The 23269-nt window shown below is 43.5% G+C and overlaps 1 long non-coding RNA gene and 1 other non-coding gene across 2 annotated transcripts; one reads left to right on the forward strand and one right to left on the reverse strand.

Annotated features, from left to right (window-relative positions):
* Positions 1-1962: 1962 nt before the first annotated feature.
* On the reverse strand, positions 1963-21873 carry LOC120081180. The gene is made up of 2 exons (XR_005482701.1): positions 21714-21873; positions 1963-2011 (listed from the first exon to the last, which is right to left on the reverse strand). It is a non-coding gene; the product is annotated as an uncharacterized LOC120081180 (long non-coding RNA).
* On the forward strand, positions 10195-10267 carry TRNAI-UAU. The gene has a single exon. It is a non-coding gene; the product is annotated as a tRNA-Ile (tRNA).
* Positions 21874-23269: the final 1396 nt, after the last annotated feature.

Below are 23269 nucleotides of genomic sequence, written 5' to 3' on the forward strand. Positions count from 1 at the left end.
CGCCACATTATCCGTCTTGACTACTTCGAAAGTCTCATCGCCAAAAGTTCCAGCGTCGACAAAAGCATCGCCTTTGAGTTAGTATAGTACGTTCCTCGGCTTCGGCAACCCTACTCCATTAGGTAGCCACACCGAGGGGGCTAGAAGTTCTTAGTTTCTTGTGTACCAGATAGAAGACAAGGACAAGATCCAAATCTTGTCCAAGCCCTGAAGGAGATCTTTCAGGTGGGCAGGGCACTCAGTCATATATAGAGAATTACTTGATCATTTCCTTGGCGGATAACACAAATGTAATCGCTTCAATGACCGGACTTCGACGGTTTTAAAAAAGAAGAAAGAAGAGAGTGGGTTTCCTCTTCTTCTGGTGTAAGCAAAGAACGTACAACAACCTTAAATGTATTTAAAGCAGGTCCACTAGAACGTGGGAAATTAAAAAGGACGACAACTATCTTATTCGATCATGAACGAGAACCAAGAGACTAGCTATAGCTCTTGCGCGCTTCCCTGCTTTTTCTTTGAAGCGTGCATTGGATAAAGAAGCCCATCTCTCTGAGTCATACTGAGGGGTATCCCAAGCATCTAAGTCAAGAATCCGTTTTCTTTTTATTTGAGAAGGGCTAAAATCATTTATTTTGGCTTTTTGACCCGGGGTGGATCTTGAAAGATCTCCCTCCAAGCCGTACCATACGACTTTCATCGAATACGGCTTTCCACAGAATTCTATATCGAGATATGATATCGAGTATGTAAATGGGATATGATTAACTACTTGTCTACTGTTACCTGGGAGGGGAGTCCTTCCTCGTGAGATTGAAGAAGCCCAGGACCAGGAAAGTATAAGTGGAGGAAAGATAAAAAAAGAGAATGAGTGCACGGATGCAACGTCATACGTATTATGAAAGGTAGGTATCGTTGAGGGGTTTTTGCATAAAGCCTCGAATTGATGGCATGAACCGGTATGCTCCATCCTCTAATCCGCTCAAGAGGCGGGCAGATGTCTTACTGAATTGGGAAAGCAAGAACAAGTCTCTCTTTTTTTTTGGGAGGGAGTAGTCAAAGAATAAACCAAACAAAATGATTGGTAGAGAAGTGTAGCAGGTGTTCCCACAAGACATTGGGACTAGTGCCATTGGTAAATTCCAGCTTCTGAGATGGCAGACTCGCCAGTCAGGCACACCGTGAGGCTGACTACAGCAGACCGGGAGGTTACAGGCCGTGTAGATATATATATGTCATTTTATCTGCCACATTGGGATTCACAACCAAATGTGTCTTTATTCCAACCACCGCGAAAGCTCCTACAGATGGGTAGGCTGGGCTGGCGGGAAAAATCACAGACGAAGCTTTATGGTATTTCTTTTTTTTTTATTGGAAAAGGGCTTCCGTTGAAGCAATTGTAGTAGCTCTGGCACCCATTGATTTTGCACCTTCTAGCATCTCGGGTTGAGAATTCTCGTCACGCTTTTTGATTCATAGGTTGGTTGTATATTGAGTTCTGCTCTTTCTGTGCGATATCCCCTTGCTAAAGGCCTATCTCTCATCTTTCAGGCAGGTTAAATGGATCATAGAAGGTGCAAGATGTGCTTCCATTCCTTTACCTACTTCCGGCTGAGGAAAACCTTACCTTTACATAGCGGTGCCCTTTAGTTGTGGATTGGATGATGGAAAAACTAGCAAGCCACTTTACCAAGTTTACGAGGTAAAGGGCAACAAATGTTTCCCCTATCTTTTTTTTAGGGTCGACTCAAGATTTTGTAAGGAATCCTTTAGCTAGCTTTGTATCTCTGACGCGAGGTCCCCTCAAGCATCTTGCTTGGAAAAAACCGTTTCCGAAGAAAATGTTTACCATTGTCACTGACTCATACATTCCTCTAAAGAGGTGGTCGAGCTGCTTCGCTCCTTCCCATCTATCTTGACCGGGAAGAGGGGGGAGGCCTAGCCACATGTCATCCCCGTATTTTTCCACATACGTGGGTTCGGTCCTCCAAGGCCTGTTAGAGCTCTCTTCAACCTGCTCATGGCTAGATCGATCGGTTTCGGGTCAAATACTGAAACAACTTTCGCCCTCCTTAGTGCTCGGTACTTCTGTAAGCCTTACACCTCTATTGAGTAATGCCTGAGTCGCAGCATCAAGGTCTGTCCCAAATTGAGCAAAGGCGGCCACTTCGCGATATTGTGCCGATTCCAGTTTTGAACTACCGTAGTGGTTTTTCTATTAGATAGTGGATCTCATAAGGTGGATATAGAAATGAAATGGATCGAGGTCAGGAATTGTTATAGCAAGCATGAGCGGGAATGAGCAATGACTTGAGTTTCGTACTTGAGTTCGAGCGGGGGTAGCATTCAGGTCTTAAGCAAAGCCGTCTTGCCTGGCCATATGTCCTGTTCAGTCAGTTCATTTTGACTACGTTATTCAACAAGAAAAAATGGTTTCATCTTAGTCAACTGAGTGAATGCAGAATGATTGATAGCTCTCTACAAGCTCTTGGGTTGAATCTTCTACTGATACATGGACAACTGTGTGGACCGATGGGCTTACCAGTCTTGATCGTTACAAAGGACGATGCTATGGAATTGACCAAGCCTGTTCCTGGAGAAGAAAAGAAATACCTGCCGCATCTTACATATATGAAATTTGCACGATTTTCCCGTTTTTGAACATCACTGAGATAGGCTTGACTAATTATGGATGCTTCTTTTGGGTATGCAACTAATGCTTATGCGGAGGAAATTACTACTTAAGAATAGTAGCGCGAACTCTTTGAACATTAAACTCAACTAACCTTACCGAAAAGAGCTCTTCTTCTGGAATCTTCTCTGACATCACAAGTGTATATCATCAGATTGTCCGGTTTCTCCCTATGCGGGGACTAGCTCTCCTTAACTGTTCGACCCTATGACCTATTTGATTTTACCCCATTTTTTTCGTTACTCGTTACCAAGTATTTTCCTTATGTAGGCGGAGGTTGGCCCATCTCTTCTCTTTCCACATGGATAGGGTGGGTGTCCAGCTCGTTCAGCTTCTCGTCAAAGACACCCTATTACATAAGTGGATTCCTTCATTTTGATCTTATATCATGATATAAGTAAGTAGTTTTTATTGTATCGGCCAAAAACTTGACTAATTGATCTTTATGGTGCTTCTTCTATCAATTAGATCCTTTATCCTCATACCCGTACCCTATATACAATACAACAACTATGAGAGGTTACTGGCCATCTACACTGTAACATACAGCTGAAGAACGGCTTCAGAATAGTTCAGATGGGATTATTTTTTACCAATAATAATTGGAGCCACTACCCTGTATATAGAGTTATACCCTCCAGCTTATTTACTGAAGACCAACATTATCTCTTAACTCGAGGATAAAAGAGGTTTTTGAGTCTTTCAAGATATTGCGTGATATAGAAAGCACCGTACCCGAAAGGATACAAAAATATCTGAAGAAGCATGGTGACCCCAAGGAGCAGAGTTAGTAAGTCGTGTAATAGGCGACCATTTCGCGAAGACTGATTGGAAGATAGGGCCTTTCTTCAACTCAAAAAGGATACAATGAAAATGGAAGAGAAGTAAGGGGTGGGTCCCTCACTCGGGTATCAGGACGAGAAAGGATATATAAGTAACTCAGCGCATGTGTGTCAAGTAGTCTAGAGGGAAAACAAGATAAAAGGAAAGATCAAGGCGTTAGCGCTTTAGAAAGATTGCAGGGCGTTGAGGCTTGACTAAGAATCTCGAAAGGGCTTTTTCAGCTTACTCTGCTACAGTGAACCGTTAGGTTAGCAAGAGATCTCGACAGTTAGACAGAAAGTTTGTCAGGGGCGGTAGTGGGGATGTCTCTTTCCTGTGCTATCAAGATGAATTTTTCCCTGATTTCGAAATTGCGTAGAAATCCTGCCTTTAGCTGCTTCTCTACTTCCTCTTTGNTGAGCAGCACGAAAGCCATCGACGATAATACGCCTTCCTTTTTTTTTTCATTTCCAAATCGAAATTCAAGGTGGCAGCTAAAGCGGTTCCCGCACCTGTCTCTTATACACATCTAGATGTGTATAAGAGACAGGGCTAACCATTCGGGGTATTCCGTCACTACAAGAAATCCTGCCTTTAGCTGCTTCTCTACTTCCTCTTTGACTTTCTATATATAGGCATGGCTGAGTCAGTTATTCTCGCAACTCAAATAAGATTCGGGCTGCTAAACTTGGGTGGGCCTAAGCACGGGAAATGAGCTGCTTAATGAAGCTCGGTAGGGTTATCGCAGGCAAGTCGTATCCGCTTTTGAGCTAGTTGCAGTACTGTTGGTATACAAGTCATCTCTTGGATATTCGGGGCACCATATTCTAGGAGCCCAAACTATGTGTGGGGTTCGCGGTGGTAGAGGAACTGGATCGGAAAAAAAAAAGGGCTAGTGGAGACAAATTCCTTTCGGTGGCAGGAAGATACTACTTCAGTCTTCGGGTTCAGACCGAGAATCACGAAGATGTTGACTTTACGCTATGCAATACGATCTCAGGATTGCTTCGATGTGTTTCGATTCTTTCGAACAAGATAGGTTTGATCTTGAATGAAACCTCTTTGCTTACGGGGGCAGAAGTGGAAACGTCTGACAGAGCGCTTCGCGAAAGAATTGTGTGGGCGCCCCGCCTAGAACAGTCATCTTTGATTGGGCTTACACATATTCGCTCACTTAGCTATCCCCCCTTAGCTCGTTTCCCTTGTGATGGACCCGGAAGAGGGGGTACATGTTAAGTATCTGCTTGGGATCATGTCTTCTTAGGGCTATTTCTGATGTACAATTCAATTTCGGTAGTAATATTCCATTTCAGTTGAAAAATGCAGTCAGATGTTTGGTAGAGCAGTTTATGAATGTCTGCGCGATGGACTTGATTTTACCAAAGATGATGAAAACGTGAATTCCCAACCATTTATGCGTTGGAGAGACCGTTTCCTATTTTGTGCAGAAGCCTTTTATAAATCCTTCTTTATCTGTATGGCCGACCAATCCGTGACAACCCCACAACAAAGAGTGAAATGCCAAGCGCTCGACCGTCCAGACGCGGCGCCCTTTTTCATTATCATCTACCGCCCTTTCTTTCCTCCCAAGAGCCAGAGCAGTTGAAATCAAAATATCCGTATCCGTTTGTGCAGTAAAACTTTCTAGTAGGAAGTAATCGGTGACTTAAAATATGAACCTTTCCTTTTCATCAGTACATGATTTTGATCTAAATCATTTGTCAATGAGATCAATTTCGCTGACCCGGTAGAAGTCAAGCCCTTTGTCTCAAAAAGCATGGTCTCGAACTTCTTCTTTCTTAGTTGGAGGTTTCACATCACATTAGTCATTCCATTCCTTCCGGATAACCTAAAACGTGTAGGCCTACCGAGAGGGTATTTTCTGATTTGAAAAAAGGGTTCTATTACGGGAAAAAAAGAAGAAAAACTTCTCTTGAGCCTATTTTCTTTATTGATCTTGCATTAAAAGGCCCATCTCGAACAAAGCAAGGGATTGAGCAGCACGAAAGCCATCGACGATAATACGCCTTCCTTTTTTTTTTCATTTCCAAATCGAAATTCAAGGTGGCAGCTAAAGCGGTTCCCGCACTGAGGAATTTCGTGAAAAGTGGTAGAAGTTCCTCTCCAGCTAAAGGAACTAAAAGAACAGCAGTAGCAACAATAGCTATTGGAAGGGATCTCAGTTCTGCAAAAGCAACAGAAACCACATCATCAGCAAAAGAAAGTCCTTCAGCAGCAACTCGACAACTGATCTTGCTCCTGAAATATATGACATTCTTGATCCTTCCTTTTACTAGTCTTCTCGGCTGGAATCATAAATGAGTTGTCTCCTCTCTGATGATCTTTTCTATAGGTCGAACTAGTGTGAGCGGTCTAAACTTCGACCCTGATTTCTGAACATTATGTTCTCGTACCCAAGCCCTGAAAAAAGATCAAGAGTCGATCTACTAAATTCATCGAGTTGTTCCAAAGAATCAAAACGGTTAGTTATTAATGGAATTCCTTGTCGGCTCTCTGTAAGCTCCGGCTCTGCGCACCTGCTGACACCTTTCGAAGCACTTTCGAGTGTGCTCTTTAGTTTTCGAATGTGTCGTTTAGCCTCACGAGTCTATAAGCGTTTCTCATTCCAGTGCTCGCCTTTTAGTAGGAGCCTTTAATCTTTTGCTTGGCACGAAGCCATGGGTCCTAAGGGAGATTGAAAAAGAAATTTGATCTCCACTCTCTCAAAGAAATACGAAGGCTATAAATAGGATATAGAAACCTCATATATACATGCTTTTCGAACTTTGTCTGTAACTCACTATAGGCTCGAGAAACAAAGAGAAGATGTATACGAACGAGATATACAGCAACAAGAAGAAGGAAAAGGACGACCAATCGGTTAACAGCCGACCGCTCTACCACTGAGCTACTGAGGAACAACGGTAAATTAGGTCTCAGAGAATTCAATTCTCGTTCTCAACCCATGACCAATATGAGCTCGCTTGACCACCATTAGCACAGCTTCGAAGAACTTTTTTTTTATTGTCTACACTGTTCATATGTTTCTTTTGTTGTTTGGCTACAACAACATAACTTGATTGAAGAAGCCATTAGCGCTAAATTTGCGGGCTTCTCTTTTCTCAAGAATGAAAAAAAAAAGATCCTATTCTTTGAGAAGCAACTGCATTCTCATCTTCTCCAAACATCTACATTTAGAGGTTCCATTTTGCGGTCCTTGAAAATCGTATGCGTTAATGCTGTAATCATATCAGCAACTATCGATAAGATAAGAGGCAGATCTTGTGCCACTCCACCTGGTCGTATGAAACTGGCATGCATCCTGGCTCCCGAGACTCTTTCATAGAATTCCAATAATTTCTCCCGCTCTTCAAAAGCCCACAGGAACGGAGTTGATGTGTGGCACTCCATGCCCGCGGAGCGGCATACCAGAAAAAAAAAGCCCATCTTCCATTAGGGCCCCTCTTTCACTATCAAGAAGGGGGCGAGACGATATTGATAGAAGCTTCTTTTTCATTCTTGGAAAATGAAAGAGAGAAGATTGCGTTCAATATTGCATTTGACCTGATAGTTTATGGAGCTATCATCTTTCCTAAGCTGCGTTAACAGTCGGGAAAAAGATTTTTGCTTTTTTTAGAAATCAATAGCTGCGTAAAGCACATATGAAACTGCCCAAGTAGGGAAACTCGGACCCCCCAAGTAGGATGTGCAAGTTGATTGTGTCAAAATCAACAAAAGTGAACCTATGACCATTCACTTTTGTATCCTCAATATACCAGATATCTAAATTCGATTGAGCGATACAGTATGATACAAAAGATTATGATAAGCTAATTTATAACTAATCAGCGATAAAGTGAACAAATCAGCACAAATTTATAATTTGGAGATTATAAATTCGAAAGTCATGCGCGTTCTGGGGCTTAGTATTTACAAAGGAGGAAGTTGTGTATATCCTACTCAACTGTGTAAAGATGTACCCTACGAATTTAGTTATAAGCCCGTATGCGCTTTCTGCGCGTTTGGCAGAAAGTTTCAAACCAACTCAAGTAGGTTTCATGAGAGTTCGGCGCCGCCCCCAAGCCAGTATCCATCTTCATGAAATGACATTGGTAGACGGGTTGGGACCAGCCTTTTATCCCGGTGAACAATGTTCCACTGATTAGGTGGTGACAGGATTCGAACTCGCCACTGCACATTAGCAGAAAAAAGTGAGTGAATAGCCAGTCCCATGCAAGTTTCTCAATCGGTTTCCTTTATTATGTTGCAGAAATATGCAAAAAAGAAAGGCTTCTATTCTTGTGAATTAGAAAGCACTAAAAAAACTTGTGCATAGAACTTGCTATCTTTTTCCTTTCTTTTTTCAAAGTCAGATAAGAAATGAGTGAGAGATTAAATGGAGTATTCATCTCCATCTCTCTTAACTAACGAAAAATTGAAATGCTCCAAATCCGCTATTTGAAGAATTTCGTTTGCATCTTTTGACACATGCTCTTTGTAAAGCCAAATCTGGGTTAGCAAGCATTGGCGATAAACGAATTTCTTTATTAAATATTAGATCGATTCAGTCGATTCTTCTTAGACTGATGAGGTGGGCCTACCAGAAAAGCAACAGGTACTTGATCGGGCGGGGGAGTGGCCCCAGTTCTACACTCCCTTCGTTCTACGAACCCTTGTTGATTCTGAACAAACTATAAAACGAGTCAAGATAGATTGTCCCACACTAGAACTTTTGCGTAATAACCCTACCAAAGGCGCCTTGGTAAGGGTGTATGCACTTTCCTTGCTAACGGAGATCCGATTGTCTTATGTCTATGCCTCAGCTTCGGAACATGGGCGTAGGGATCCGTTTTTATATCTCAAACGGTTGCGTAGTAAGATGAGAGCAATATGGGTCTGTCTCTTATACACATCTAGATGTGTATAAGAGACAGCTATTACACATTTGCCGAATAGGGCAGTCTGTTCGTAATCATAACGTTGGGTACGCGCCTAGGAGGGCAGCACACTTTGGGATGCGCATTATTAACCAATGAGATTGGGGAGTGGGAACTTGTCGCCTTGGTTACAATGACCAGCTATCCATCCCGACGATCACCATCCTGGTACCGCAAACGCCTGGTCAACCTCTCTCAAAACTTCAAAAATGAATTCTTTGATTTGTGACGAAAAAGTGCTGCTCCAACCATTACCAAACTAATACCTATTCTGTTACCTATTCTGTTTAGTACTTCAGGCTGCCATCACATAAAAACATAAACTTTGAGGCTCAATAGCTAAAGAAAGAAGTCGTCTTGGTATTGGATTCGCTCTTCTAATAAATGTTGGACTTTTTCTCCCTCTCAAAAGAAGGTTTATTTCAGTTATACTTCTCCCCACAGGAAGGGGGGGAAGGTAAAAAAGTAAGTAAGCGGGGTTATTTCTTTCTTCCTTCCAGCATTTTCTATCCAAGGAGATTAAGCATCATACGGATATACTATGATGGCGATTAGTTCATCCCCCAAGTAGGATGTAATTTGCTGATTTGTAGTAATAGTGTCCAAACAATAGGGTGGCTTGGGGTCAACACTCGGTAAAGGGCGCAGTGAACTGTAATTGTGAAAAGGTTGGAAGATCTGGCCAAAGAAGGTGATAGCCCTGTAGANTGAACTGTAATTGTGAAAAGGTTGGAAGATCTGGCCAAAGAAGGTGATAGCCCTGTAGATTTGTTCCCATGGTTCGATCCTTCCCAGTAAAACGCGGAGTGTTCGAATTCTGATCGCTTTTACGCGAGAATTGATTTTCACTATCCCAAAGAAAGACACTTGCAGCTTAAAAAGAAGATAGCCAATGCGGGTCGAAGCATATGGTTGCCAGGTTGGTTAAATGTTGTTAATGAGAATAGTAATTCACTATTCTTAACAATAGGGCCCGGAGACTTCTTGGTTCACTTCAAAATCTCAGTTTGCACCAACCAGGATTTCTGTTCTCACCAGGAGCCAATTGCTCTTAAGGAGAAACCGATGGAACAAGATAGTCGTTCATTTTTTTCTCTCCCGATCTGGTTTCAGTTAAGTAATCTGTCTATCCATCTGGTTAGGTTTCGACCAAAGTATGGTTGGGGTTCCGCAGTTGAGGATGAGGATTTGGGGGAAGAATATTAACTGAATTCGGGTTCCATTTTGACTAATCCAATCAAAAATTGCATAAAATAAATAAGAGTGAAAAACCGCTTCATTTCAGATCAATTCTTCGGCAATCGCTTCGCGCCTTACGTCAATCCCATGAGCTCGGGAGAAGAATCTGAAGTGACCACCTAAAGTAGAGGTTCCATCTCCTTCATCAAGATGCAAACAAAGGCGACCAGCTTTAGAAACTCCTTCTCTCCATCTCTCGAGTCGAGCTCAATCTCTGGCAGGTATTGTTTGGGCTGAGAGCCCTCACAGCCCCGATACAATGACGCAATTATCAGAGGCGCGTTCTACCACTGAGCTAATAGCCCGTCGTGCGGGCCTGAAGTGGGATGAAGCCTTAGTGGATATAGCGTCTGTGCCAGGAATGCAGCTCGGGCATAGTAGGTCTGAATATCGCAAATAGACCCATCGCGACACCCATTAAAGGTGTAGTTCCCCACCCAGGAGCCACTTTACTCCTAGAATTCACTCCGGGTCGGGTCGGAGGAGCAGCTAGTCCAACTTCTCTTGACCTACTTGACTCAGCGGTTAGAGTATCGCTTTTATACAGCGAGAGTCATTGGTTCAAATCCAATAGTAGGTAAAACCCCAACCGCTCATGACCTGTATTGTAGTCCTAGTCTTGTAGTCGCACAAAGGATGCCTGTATGGTTGTTAATCCTATATTTTTTTTATTATCTTTGACTCATCATGATCATGATGTGAGATAGAGAAAACGGTAGAAATAGATGGTGAAAACCCCTTTGGAAACTATTAGTCAAGCGTGCCATATATATTGAGGGACTCAAGTGAGGAAAATTACCCCTTGTGTAGGTTGGGCAAGCTTGGATGCCCCTACTCCCAACAAGTTGCTGGTCAGTGTGCCGCGAGGGTGGTTGTAAATCACTCGGTAGTCGATCTTTACTTAACTCGGCCCAAGCAATGCCCAAAGACTCCNACAAGTTGCTGGTCAGTGTGCCGCGAGGGTGGTTGTAAATCACTCGGTAGTCGATCTTTACTTAACTCGGCCCAAGCAATGCCCAAAGACTCCCATGCCTTTCTTGGTTGGACTAACCCACAATTTCCCTCCCCTTTGTATCTATTGATCGCTATCCATTTTCCTTGCATTCATTCCGGGGTCGCTCCCAGCGCTCACGTTTTTTGGCTTCCCTAAAATCGCGAATATTTGAAAGTTGGTAAAGACCCACCCCTTGTTTCAGTCAGAATGAGTCCCCGGGACCCCGAGACATTGGCTTCTACCAACAGTGGACTATTAAGGATCGCATCCCGTGCATATTCTACATTATAGCCTACAACTGATTCAACTTTCGCTTCTGGGAGATCAAATAGAGCTCGATTAGTTTCTACTAGACCAGAAATAAAGAACATAACCAATACTCACTTGCATTTCGTCTTCGGCTGGCTCTTGACATACATTTCAGATCTATCTTCCACTTTGAATGGAAGCCCCAGTAAACGGCGGCAGTAACTCTAACTGTCCTAAGGTAGCGAAATTCCTTGTCGCATAAGTAGCGACCTGTACGAATGGTGGGTTTTATAAGATTCAAAAGGTCCGTTGAGCGCCTCATGGCTTGACAAAAAACGGAAAAAGTCTTTGCCACATCAATGAGAGGTCGTGCAGCAGCTTCCCATGGAGCCTCATGCGGACTTTCTAATGCATATAAGATTAATCCGTGGATCATACTAATAAAATCCCTCCATGTAGTGTGGATAAAGCTTTGATAGGCCGAAACCGGAAGTAGCAACTAGATCTCCGCACGTGGTCTTCCATCTCGCCCGTTTGTGAGCGCTAAAGGACGAACCCTTCCCTAGTCAACTTCCTCTTCTTTAGAGTGCCATCTCAACTTAGTAAACTAGCTAACTACCTTTCCTCTGGGAAGTTCCATTATCGTTAGGTCGAAGATGTCTACTAGGTTTAGTGCACTTTGGTAGTTGTGAATGTTGTCGTAATCGAATGTATTTCTCATTCTACATTGTAAGTGAAGTGGTTGGATTTTGCGAGCTGTTCCAACCATGCGACAAGGACTCATTACCCTCTTTCCTAGCAGAAACCCTGCTCTCAAAAAGAGTGCCTGTTTTCGACAAAACGAAAAGTATCATGGTACGTCGTCCTTTCTTCGCTTCACCTTAACTACGTACAAGGTACCTGTGAAAGCAAGGAGGGTCAATGTAATTGACTGTCTAGAGATGGAGCTGTGGCATTTTGCTATCCAACATCAGATTCACTAGCACCGGAAATTCACCCAACAGCCTGGAACAAGTTGGGCCTTCCAGTGCCGTACCTGCCCCCCAACCTGCTGCTGCTCCAGCAGCTCAACAACGGAATCACCTGGATCAACCAAATGGTGGCCCACCTCACAAAAGTGCTTTGCTCGATCGGCAAGTTAGTGCCAGCAGCATTTGGTACTCTCTCGATAGCTTCTCTCGTTCACTTCAAGCCTTTGGTGTAATGACCCGTAAGCCCTTCAGAAATTAAAACATCAAAAAAAGAAATGGTTGTGGGAACCGACGGTGACGAAGGTAACCAGGCCGATAGGATTTGAACCTACGACATCGGGTTTTGGAGACCCACGTTCTACCGAACTGAATTAAGAGGGTCGTCCTATCGATTCAGAGGCATAGGTACTCCCTCTCTAGCCCCCCAACACACTCGTCGAGACGAAATCAACCTCCCGCCATAGAGAAGAGATCTCGACGTGTTCGGGTCACCCCTGATGACTCAGAAGAGATAGAGCGGGGGTTGGTAGCCGTCAATAGCCTAGATCATTTACATATACAATAGGATCCGGATATTGATCCAAGTCATCTAATTATTCTTTTTTTTGTAGTACAATACTTTACTTTACTGGATTTTGCGAGCAATACTTGAAATGGAAATCCATAAAAAAACACCGATATGGAGATCGGCTAAAACAAGATGGTTTCCCAAGCCCCTTTCATTTTAGGCCGCCGGCGGCGCAGAACGCACTAATCCGCGACCCACAAGTTTTCTGAAACCAAACTAAATTCGGCAAAGATAGCCTCATTTTAGTCTACTGAAGTCAAGTGTCCCCCTAGTGAGTTACTCGGGGAAAGAGAACTCAATAGCTTGCTTCCTTTTTCATTTTCATTTCCAAATCCAGCTCGCTCACACGTGTCCTTTGGACCCTTTGCCCTTTGAATTTGAATAGGCCAAACCCAATCCTTATAGATCAACCCTTAATAGATATAGAATAGATATAGATAAGGGGCAGCCTATCCATTAGAACATAATATAGAAAAGTCATCCCTCTCGGTCGAGCTGCTTTGCTCCTTCTCCTATACCTGGCTGCTTCTCGCTCAGCAGTGATTAAGTACGAGCAAGAGTCTGATTAGGATTATGCTGGAACTGCTGATATTCCACTAGCCCCAAGGTCATTCCCAAGGGCTGCAAGGGACCGCCTTATCTAGACCGACAACACAACAAACAAGGGCAACTTGAATGGAACTATAAGAATAAGAGTAAGATAACCTTTTCGCATTTAAACCTGACAATCTTCACCATAAAGCATGGCTAGCTTTCCTAGACAAATGGAATAAGTTGATGATATAGTCCACCTTTCTTCTATTCATCCGCTTATATTAGTAGAAGAGAGAAGCACCCTGAAGTTTACATCATTTGTCTGTGCTCCATCTCTACCAATGATGAAATCAAAATGAGGTTTGTCTAGTCTAGTAGCCGGGCAGGAGGATTTTTTAGCTTTGGGGGTGATAAAATAATGAAAGAATCGGTTTAGAACCATTCGTTTTGAGTCCCGATTTTCGGTCCTTGGATGATCTTTCGGGTCTTAGTACAATGGATTCCATAGGCGTTTCCCGTGCCTCTTTCATCCTCTGTATTACTTTCTCAGCGTAGAGGTATCTCGCTACATCTGATCTGCTAATTTCATTATATATTATATCTCTCCCTCGAAATAGTATGGGATACTTTACACTCGTACTGTGTGCCACTTACATTCTGCTTTCAGTGGCATGTGTCGAAGGCAAAACTCCGTTTTGCCGGCAAGCATAGGAAAGAAATCCCCCCGGATATTGATGCTAATCCATTAGTTCTAGCTTGAAGTTAGTCAAGCTTTTTGAAGCAAGCTGCTAGAAGTAGCGCTCCCGCGCTTTACTAATAACATAGAAAGTCAAGGCTCTTCTCTTCGAGAGTAGGTTCTTTTCAGATACAAAAAAGAAAATATAAACATTTGATACCTCTTCTGACTTTTCGTTTCCCAACAGCAATTACACATTCCCTCGGCCTCTGTCTTCCTATTCCATCTTTTCCCGAATCTCCTTTAACAGAAGAAATAAAAGCTTGAGAAGGAATACCAAAACCTAGTTCACTCGCTGAGTCTCTTTGCATCCATGGCTGAATGGTTAAAGCGCCCAACCTATACCGACCTAATAAAGGGGAAAATTCGTAGGTTCGATTCCTGCTAGATGCACTTGAAACGTTCAGTTGGGCCTCTACAATCGCCCTAATGCGGGCTGGATCCCTTTCCCCGTACACATCCATATCGGGTTCGAAAGCCGGGATCAATAAGTGGAAGTCATAAAAAAAAGATCTTTTTCTTCGTAGCTCAGATCAAGAGGAAGGGTATTAAGCTAGCCTATATATAAATATATATTATATATGAAAAGATTCGCTATCTTTTAACCATCTGTTCTTCTTTGTCAACGCTACATTGGACCTAAAGGAAAAGCCCCCCAACCTGCCGCTGCCCCAGCAGCTCAACAACGAAATCACCTGGATCAACGCCTGAAAAAGGAAACGACTATCCCCCCCCCCCCCCCCGAGTAGGTCAAGCAAAAGAATCACTCCATACACTCGCTTCTTTAAGAAGAAGAAAGGCTTCCATCACAACTTAAAAGGTTTATCCTTATTTCATATTTTGGCAAAGCAGCCTCTTAACACCGACGCTCGTTATGGCCTCAACTGGAAGAATGTACAAGCAAAGCAACAGGTACTTGATCGGGCGGGCGAGCGGTTTGGTTTCGTGCAACGCCCTCGCAGCAGAAAGAGGGCTGTTGTCATTTGTGTTTACTTACTGAACTTGTTAGTCCCTCGCGTCAGTGTCAACATCCTTAGCAAGATGAGCTGACGACTGGGCTGGCTTGTCTGAAAAGGCTTTTATATGGGCTCCGTTTAATCTCCCAGAAGCAGAAGCTGAATCAGTTGCAGGATATAATGTAGAATATGCGCGGGAAGCCCTATTTGCCAACATTTCAGATAGTTGGTGGATCGGGAATCTAACCCAACGAAGAAAACGCCTACGATAATAAGTAAATCCATTGATTAAAGAGTAATTTCCAATTACTAAGGTTCCGTTTTGATCTAAAGAAATGAGGTTTCTTTTGTTTTGTTTGTTTGGTCACTACCTACAAATCAAAACTATTGATTCATAAGAATTGCCGCTTAATTTAGATTGATCTAATCTTGCCAGAAAGAAGGAAATCTAATAGCCTACAGACAGAGTGATGGTGATTCTTTGCCAAATAGGGCAGTCTGTTCGTAATCATAACGTTGGGTACGTTCTTTTTCTTCTTAAAAACCCTGGTACCTTTCAAGCTACTACAGTGCAGGGAATGACTAGCTCTTGCTGCAGGGCGGACCTTTGTGTGTGGCAACAAGCCTCCTACCTTCAAGTCCCTGCTAGCTCGCTAAGTTAGGTAGTTTCTCCTTCCCTCGAGCCTGGTCCCAGGGCATCACTCTTCTCGTAGCAGCAGATTTCGTTCAACATATAGAAGTCATTTTGGGACCATGTCCCCCGAGAAATGACTCGATCGATATGGCATAAGACCCTGTGTATTTGCTCCCCCCATCGTAGATGGTTCAGCCACGCCCGGTGCCACGAAATGATTGAGAACTACGACGGGGTCGAAATGCATTTTGTTTTTGTATTCAATAAGTATTGCATGACCGAATAATTCAAGGAGGGGCGCACTGCGGGGAGGGTTCTTTTAAGTAGATGACTCGTCGGGCCGTCGGAGCGGGCAAACTGAAGATCCTTACAAGAAGCATTGCTAATAACAATCCATGAATGCCAGGAGTAGAAACCTTTTTTAGTTGAAGAAAGGCCCTGTCTTCCAATCATCTTTCTTTCGTACTCCCTTCTTTCTCCCCCTTCGGTTAAAGCATCCAAACCAAAAGCTCCTGTTTCCCCCTAATCTTAAGAATCCGAAGCTTAAGCCAAATTTGAAGTCCGCTATCGTCTGTGTCTATTCCTAAGTCTTTGGCAGAGGCATTATCACATCCAGGATGTCTGCCCTTTAGAGACGGCCAGAACCACACGTGCAATTTTCCCTGCATGTGGCTCGTCCGTTGATAACTTTTTCGGATTTGCGTGAAACTAACAAACCGATCACTCAGTGGGGATGCTCTCTCTCTCGCGACTTCAGAAGTCGAACCCAAAGGCGATGCTTCGTGTAGGCTGGAACTTTTGGCGATGAGACTTTCGAAGCATGCAAGAAGGAAGTTTAAGCTTGATGCAAATGGCAAAAATATCTTCTCAAGTGGCTTGCATCTGTCAATTTTGATGCTTATTTAGCAAAACTATCTATCACTTTTTCTTTCCAGGGTAACACATGCAAGTCGGATGGAAGTGTTGTTTCCAGTGGCGGACGGCCCTAGCCAAGCTGAAACTCGAACAGACTCAATCGGAGCGGGAGCAAGACCTCGTCTTGCTTGCTTCTGGCGAAGCTTAACGCACTAGATAATCGGCATTATTTTATGGTAGGAATACGACTTTTTAGGCCGACCACAATACAAGGGAGGCGTGGCCAAGAAGCAAGCCAGCTGACTGCCCCCTTGCATTCGGCCTTTTCTTCGCTGTGTGAATAAGGCTTAGTATGTATGGCCATTCTGGGCGGGTCGCTTCTCCCCCTGTCTATCCTCTGCAATTAATGCACTCAATTTATCTTGATTTGGGCAGTCACGAGCTCTTTGAGGGCTCAGGGAAGAAGACCTAGCCCAGCTTTATTTCCGAGCCATCAATAACTGCTCTTTGTCGAGATCGTAATCATTCGATTCTGCCCTTCTTCCTCTCGGTCGAGCTGCTTCGCCCCTACTCTTATAATCTTGACAGTTCACGACTCCGATCTTCTTTAATGGAGAAAGGCGTTGACACATGACTGCATTTCAATGCTTCAACTGTTTCAGTACGTGGAAGAACCTTCTTTCTCAGTCGATGGATTAGCTTTCCTTCCTGCCGGAAGTAAACCACTCAGAAGATGTGTCGCCTTGGTTACCATGACCAGCTATCCATCCCGACGATCCCGAAAAAGAGAATTCCGCTCGCAATAATCCATTGAGTTCGCCAGGTGAAAAAACATTAGACATTCCATCAGAGTCGTTTGGGAAGAGTCCTTAAGCGGCGGCATGCGGATTTTTATTAAACTCTTCATTCTTCGCCCCAGGCTTCCTGCTCCGTGGGGTACGAAAGGAAGGAAAAGTCAACTAGCCGCAACTAATCAAAATATTTTTCAGACCAAACCCTATATATCGCCTCACGCTCTTCCGGGGTCAAAGCAAAAGTACAGTCAGTAAAAGAGTCTGAGGCAAGAAAGAGTATATAGGTTGAGTTGAGTGAGCTCCTTTTATGTAGCTCTACCACATGAATAAGCAGATTTAGGAACTGTATAATGAATCAGCGGATTTCCTTAAAAAATTCGATACGCATACATTATCGCATGGAAGAACCTAGCTAAACCGGTTAGCCAAGGCGGTCGCCCTGACTTTTCTAAAAGGAGTCGAGTACCTTCCAGTAACGGCAAACAAGGGTCCCATCGGGATTTCCCTTTTTTTCTGATTGCAACAAATACTGAAACAACTTTTGCCCTCCTTGGTGCTCGCCAAGATGCCAGCATGTGATTGGAAGAGTACGCGCGCTATGGCTTACGCAGTTGATCGGATCACAAGCGTGTCTCAGCACTTAGACAAGATGAAGAAGATTCGAAAAGAATTTTGAGGAACATCACTTACTCTTTATTTAGAAAATGTTATTATTAAGCAAACAAAGAAGAAAAAGAGAATTTTTTTGCCTAAAAAAGGCTCTCGATCTCCTGTAAGGCCAACCCTCAACGGCGAGCTCACCAGGCAATGCTATAAGTTCGATAGAAGATTTCGTCTCTAACAAGTCAATCCTCATATGGGGATTGGTTTATGGATGAGTGCTCTTGGAGTAGTTGGTCTGCCCCTGAACCTACGTGGTAGTGATGAGTTTCACGCGCTCTAAGCCCGGCCCGCGCGCGGTTAGGAAGATTGGCCACAATCACCTTGAATGAGTCAAAGCCACAAAGCGGATCTCCCCTTATTTATTTTGGGAAAGCTGGTGGCCGCGTGTGAATTCTTTCAAGGCAAGGGGCCTGATTATGAACATCTCTTGTCTTGTTATTGCTTCGACCCATATTCCCCAGAAAGTGGACCCGTACGAATCGCGTCTTCGATCTCCGAGAAAAGCATGAAAAAAAAAGGCTCGAATGGTACGATCCCTCCGTCACCCAGAATGAAAGGGGCGATCTCGTAGTTCAGAAGCAAACTCACTTTATGAGCGAGGAGTAAGGTGTCTATGCTTCAGTCTCGATTAGTTTACAAGATTGAATGGCTAATTCCCGGATCTGGTAATCGATAATGAAATTCCAGGCCTTTCATATACTCATGGTATGACTCGGATCCCTGGATCGTAGCAACCAATACTTCCCACTAGGTTTCCACTCATTGTTTGTTTGGCTTCCTCTTTGGCGTCCTCCTTACCTTACCACGCTACATTCCCACTCCAAGCTACGCCTACTGAGCAAGATGCATTGTGATTTCCTCTTCTGTGGACGCACCGGACTTCTGCGACTACGACATCTGTGTAGCTTCGAATATGCGCATTGGAGCTCTTCGTTCGATGTCCCGGGTCGGGCGCGCGCGTGTAGGAAGGCCGACCACTACATAAGCTAAAAGACAACGACTACAAGCCAAACTGGAAGCGACTCGCTTCTAAATGGGAACTAGGATTCAAAGGAAGACTAGACAGGAAGTCGAGCTAGCAGATTGAAAGCGAAATTGCCAAGCAAAGCAATTCATCCAACGATAAACCTAATCTAAACCATCCTAGTCATTATGGACGCATTTATCCAATTGACACGAACCTTGTTTCTCTTATGATTTTTGCTATTTTCTTTTTCTTAGAAAAGTGATTGATATCAAAGAGAGTCTCAGTCTAGTCAATCAACGATCGAGAAACCTCCGTCCAAAGGTGTTTGAAGAAAGCTGGTCCCCGGTAGCCCAAGATCCGATAATTTGAAAAACTTAGATCCCGATCGCCTTTTGCTACGGCTTTTTCAGGGCAAATAATGGGGACCGAGGAAACCAACTGAATCCACTCTCGTGATATGATCGGATAAAGGGAAACCAGAATTTGGTGGCTCCTAAAATCTTTTGACATGTTCTTCATCGCGTAGCACAGTAGATTGGTTTTGGAACAATACCGAATCAGAAAGATTAGTTAATGGGTCACCTGGTAATCGCTGGGATTTTGGATTCTACTTAGAAAGCTATGTCTCGAGAACGCCTTCCTTCTAACTAAGGCAATTGGTCTCTCACATTGGATATGCAATTTATATCATACTTGCTCGCGCAAGAAATTCTATATTCCGTTAAGGACAGCCCCTCACGTAAATTGCTTTGAATGGGTAAATCAATCATTATTTGTCCTTATGAAATGGATGTAGCAGTGGCTGCAACTGCTGGTCTTGGTGCTATATGTTGCTGGGGCTAAAAGTGTTTATCATTAATGCAACTTTCATTTTGCTCATTCATGGAGTTGTATTTAGTACCTTTAAGAAATATGATTATCCACCTTCCTAGCACGGGACACAGAATAGGACCACTTAAATCAGAATAGCATTCACAGAAATGGCTAAGTTCACGAGTTGGGGATAAGCGGACTCGAACCGTTGCTCGGGAATTCATTGATAGTGACTTTTTCAGGGTCGAGATAGGGCGATCGATCTACATATTTGTCCATAGCCCTGGGGCAGTGTCTCGATCTCCTACGTGTGGAATGAAGCCTTGGTGGATATAGCGTTTGTGCCGGGAATGCAGCTCAGGCGTAGTAGGTCCGGCCGCCTGGCGAGTCGTTTTTTTATTAGTTTTTAAGCAGAATGTTCATTATGATGAGTTGTAGTCGATTAGGAGAACAGCTATGTCACTACAGGGTTTACTCTTCCTCATGTTTCATTATTCATATTTGATGTCCTGGGACATAGATATTCGAGATATTCATTATGAATCGCCAAAGTCTTCCAACTTCTCTTATTGGAGGGACTTTATTTGTTTTTCAACACCCGAAGGTAGCCGCACAAGCCTAAGAGAGAGTGTAGGGGGTGCTGGTTCCTTCATTATTCGACAACCGTCTTTTTTATTGGTACCGCAGTAGCCCTTTGGTTAGGTATTGGAGCAACATTATCGATTGATAAATCCCTAACTTTAGGTATTTTTTAAATTGATTCAATTGTACAATAAATAAAATATCACTAAATGATTCTACATCGACAAGCACCAAGAAAAGAAGAAACAAATTATATTATTTAGTGCGACCCCCGGTTACTGGATCTAATCCTCCGCGAAAAGTAAGAAATTCTGCATATTTTGACCAATTCAAAGTGAAAAATGGGGTTGCTCCCTCAGCAAAACTAGGATAAAGTTGCGCCGGTCAGGCAGAACCGTTGTTGCCTGATGGGAACATCCCCCATATTGCTATAAATGTCTTTATGTCGCACGAGGTCTAGTCTAGGTCATTTCTTTTGCTAGAGAATATGGAACTCGAATAGTTGTCTGATAAAGGAAGGCAGTGCCAGTTTCGATCAAAGGAATAGGGGACAAAGTGCTCGACCAACTAATCATTATTAGGGTCGTTTTTTAATACCGCTTCGTGGGTTCTGCACGCATTGCGGACGACAAGGTCATGCCCATCACGAATTCATTTTTTTTTTCTACAAACCTAGGCATATGACGCCACTTTTTAATGTTAATCTGCTTTGCTTCAGGGAAGAGTGGATGATCTGCCAGCTCTGCCTTACCTATGATGCAAAATCAAACTGGATGATGCAAGCTAGAGGGGGTCAACATTGCTACACTGTGTTTTTGAATGATTTACAAAGTCTGTATGCAACCAGGCTGACAAGATCAAATGATTTTCTTTTTCTTTCAAGGCACGATTCCTTACCAGTTATTCTGCTTGGGACCTATGAACGAAACAAAATAAAAAACATGAAAGGTGCTTTTACGAAAAAGCTTAACTAATAGGGCCTTTTTCTAGATGTTGAAGAGGTGAGTAAGGGGCTAATACCTTATCGACACTATTGAACCATAATGACTCTCAGACTTTGCAGAAGGGGCCTCCCCATCAGTTGGCATAAAAGTCAACTCTTCCTTTCCAGGAAAGGAGTTGACAACTTTCCTGAGGTATCTAATAACCTTGCTTCTGCTTGCCGCTAGCGCACCTCTCCTGACTATTGCCTAATGACAGAAAAAAGGATTGATCAAATTCTATTGAGTTTGACTCATAGTGATCATTTATCAAAGAATGACTCTGGTTATCAAATGATTGGCACTCTACTTAAGGAAGCGAAGCAACCACTTCTCCTCGGCATGGGCAAGAGCTGTCTCTTATACACATCTAGATGTGTATAAGAGACAGGAATGACTCTGGTTATCAAATGATTGGCACTCTACTTAAGGAAGCGAAGCAACCACTTCTATGAGTGCTTGCTGCTCCGCCCGCAGCGCTTGCAGCCTCCCCTCCCTATCTCTCTCGACTCATTCACCGGAGTATGTTGGTTTCTAGTTGGAGAAGTTCTAGCTTCCCTAAGGCTTACCAGAGCCTTCGCCCCTCCTGTGCACCCGCCTTAGGCGGGGCCGACCAACATCGCTCCAGTTGGAATTAGAGAAACTAAGTTCGTTTCAGTATGATAAAATAACGAATCCTGAATAAGGGATAAGTCAGGTGTGTACAGGGCCTGTTAGAGCTCTCTTCAACCTGCTCATGGCTAGATCGATCGGTTTCGGGTCAAATAAGAAGAACTCGAAGATTCCACCTCTGGAAAGTGCCTACACTTAATGGCTTAAGCCGCTGTTCCCATTTTCTCGCTGACCCATCATGCAAAAGGTACGCCGTTAGAGTGAGTGTGCTTTAATAAGAGAATTAGGGAATGACTGATTGAACAACCGATGGATGAAATACCAGAACAGAAGAGAAAGGTAAATTCAGTGCCTTTCTTTTATGGCTTAAATTCCTATTTGTCAGCCGTGGGGAACTACTGCTCGGTCGGGAAGAGGGGAAAGGCTTGAGCCTACCTATCCCGATAGGACCTCAAAAGAAGGAGGCGTTCGAAAGGCTGACCACTACACGGACTCTATACCAAGTCATGAGCGATAGCGAAGCCAAGCCTTCGCCTGTAGGCGAAGGGACAAAAGCCCGACAAAGGCCAAAAATGGATTTGACCTAAATTTTCAGGGTATGTCCGACCAAAGATTTTACCCACCCAATAGTGAAATCCTGCAAATAAAGTAAAAACGACTCCCATAGAAAGTACATAATGGAAATGTGCAACCACATAATAAGTATCATGTAGAGCAATGTCTAGCCCTGAATTTGCTGGGACTATTCCAGTGAGTCCTCCTATGGTGAACAAAAAGATGGACCCTACAGTGAAAACGGGACTCTGGTCTTTGGCCTCCAACTATCTTTCTTTCTTTAGCTAAGGACAAGCCAAGCTAGAAGTTAGAATAGAATTTCATAAAGTAATGGTCGAGATCGATATCACCGGGCTAGTGCGGCTCGAGGAGAAGATAGGCAGCTCGACTCCTCGAGGAAAGGGCTAAAAAGGCTTGACTGAAAGGGAAAGGGTAAGGGTTGGAAAATGGGATTCTGGTGAAAGCGCTAGAAAGAGCCAGTGAGTCACATGAGGCGGCGGCACTTCCATTCTCGGAGGGAGGTCCCGCAATCAATCCCAGTTCCATATTCATAAAGTTGAGGGACAGAACTACTAGACCTTGTTACCTTCGGATTGGTCCTCTTCTAGTCGAGTAAGGTGTGTACCTTCCCTTTCAAGCTCTTATAGGAGGACCACCTACGGATCATCACGTGCCTGACTATGAGCTTGATTTGATTAGTAAGGGGATGCATTTCTTGGACGAAGCCATTATATTAGTGGTAGGCGAAAAAGAAGACGAAACTCCTCATGATTGGCAAATGTTCTTCGACGGTTCTAAAAAAGACGTAGCTACTTCTGACCCTGGCAAGATTTTGAAAGTTGGGGAAGTATTGGTGAAGTTGAACTCGAAATTTCATAGAATAAGATTCTTCATTTGATTCTAGAGTAGTCTTCGCTGAAGAGGCACTCAAGTGCTTGAATGAGAAAGAAAAAGAAGCTCTCAGTAGGATAAGGAGGAGATTCAGTCCCCAAGAACCCAAAGGACAAAGACAAGGGAGCAAGGCCTCGAAGACCAGAATTCTTGCATCTTCTTCCCTATTCTTCCTTTTTTTGAGCCTAATTCTTCTTTTTCGTCAATATTCTTTGAATTGACCCTTCA

This window comes from Benincasa hispida, chromosome 7, assembly GCF_009727055.1.
Source record: "Benincasa hispida cultivar B227 chromosome 7, ASM972705v1, whole genome shotgun sequence".
Taxonomy (NCBI): domain Eukaryota; kingdom Viridiplantae; phylum Streptophyta; class Magnoliopsida; order Cucurbitales; family Cucurbitaceae; genus Benincasa; species Benincasa hispida.